The sequence below is a fragment of the Phalacrocorax carbo genome, chromosome 14, assembly GCF_963921805.1.
Source record: "Phalacrocorax carbo chromosome 14, bPhaCar2.1, whole genome shotgun sequence".
Lineage (NCBI taxonomy): Eukaryota > Metazoa > Chordata > Aves > Suliformes > Phalacrocoracidae > Phalacrocorax > Phalacrocorax carbo.
In genome coordinates this window covers 16,899,915-16,901,549 of record NC_087526.1, presented here as the reverse complement: position 1 = coordinate 16,901,549, position 1,635 = coordinate 16,899,915, and positions in this window count along the sequence as shown.

Genomic DNA, 1,635 nt, shown 5'->3' with positions numbered 1-1,635 from the left:
GCCGGGCGGCCGGGCGGCCCCTCCCCGCGGCGGGAGCGGCCGGTGGCGGGCCCTTGAGGAGAGAGGCTGGAGCCGCGGCGGGGCCTGCACAGACGGGAGGCCGGAGCCGGCCCTGGGCTCGCTCTCCCCCGCCCTGCCCCGGCTGCGGGAGGGGGCAGCCCCGCGTGCGGGGGGCCCGGGAGGCGGCTCGGGGCGGGCCGAGGCGAAGGGCCGCTGGGGTCTGGGCTCCCCAGCCTCCGTCGGGGAGGGTCGCGCTCCACCGTTCCACCCATTACCACGGCGGCAAGGGGGCTCCGGGAGCCAGCGGGACGCCATCCGCAAGAGGCACGGCGGCCTCGCCCCAGAGCGGGCCGTGCGTTGTCCCTCGCAGCCGGCTCAGCCTTCCAGCGTGGACCCATCGTGCGTGGCCCGGCTGGGGATAAGAGCTGAAGACCGCGGCCCTCCCCGTAGCACAACAGGTCTCGGTTGGTGTTTTCAGCCCTGGCACCGGTGGCTCTCGCTGCTGCTGGCTCCGGCAGCACCGGCACGTGTGTCAGGGTGGGCTGAGGCTGTCCAGCATCTCGGAGCCAGGTGGGTGCAGGCAGGGCCCCAGCTGGGGGCAGAGAACCAGCCATGCCTGGGGCAAACCTGAGCTGTGCTTCCCAACAGCTCCCATTTCGCAGTTTTGGTTGACATAGATACAGCAGGGGAGGCCTGGTTTGTATGGACGTTTCTGAAATCAAGCTGGCTGAAACATTTCATTTTTCCCCTGTACACTTCTTTCAGAGGTTGACCTAAAATATACCAGTAAAATAACTGGGAGATGGAAGAGGTTCTTTCATTCTGGGCTGCACAAAATGCTTCAGGTTTGTGCAAATTACTTCCCCCTACAATGACACTGGCCTCTCCCTCCCAGCTGGGCAGACGCACTTAGCTGTTTGGCTGCCAGATCTGAAAAATCCATCCTCTGCCTTGATCTATGCTAGACATCTGTCATTTTGGGAGAAAGAGCATGTTGAGTGCTGGGCTGTTTGGCTCTGGGAAGTCACCTGAGAGGTACATGTCCTACTTTCTCATCCTCCAGTGAGTCAGCTAATGCCCCCTGCTCTTCCCTATGTAGGCAGCTCCAGTAGATCACTCAATGCGCCTTAACACAGGGACATGTAAACCTTCCTTTGCTGTGGCAGTGGTAAGGTTTCGCCAGTGCTCTCCAGCAGCCTGAAGGCATAATGAGCGCTGCAGGTTATTAACTATATACTCGTGGGAGGATAGTTGGGCTTTTGCAAGCCAGTCGTCCCAGTCTGCTCCGTTTTTAGACATCTCTCCAGCCTTCCTATCGCCAGCAGTTGGAGGTGGTCCCTTCCCCACCAAAGCAGCTCCCTCATGGCCAGGAGCTTTGTGTGTACTGCGTCCTCCTCCACCCATTTGCCTGGCAGAGTATTAACAGACATCCTTGAAATGATACACCCTAGGAAGTGTGGGCAGGGACACTGCTGTCCCAGAAGGTCTCAGCTGTCAAATACACATGTGACTTAACAGTGCTTGAAGACAAAGCTGTTCTTCCTGGTTCCTGGGGTTTTGAGACCCTGCTTGCCCCAGACCAAGCCAGCCTCTACTACTCTTGTGTTTCTGGCAAACCAAAATGAATCAGCTCTG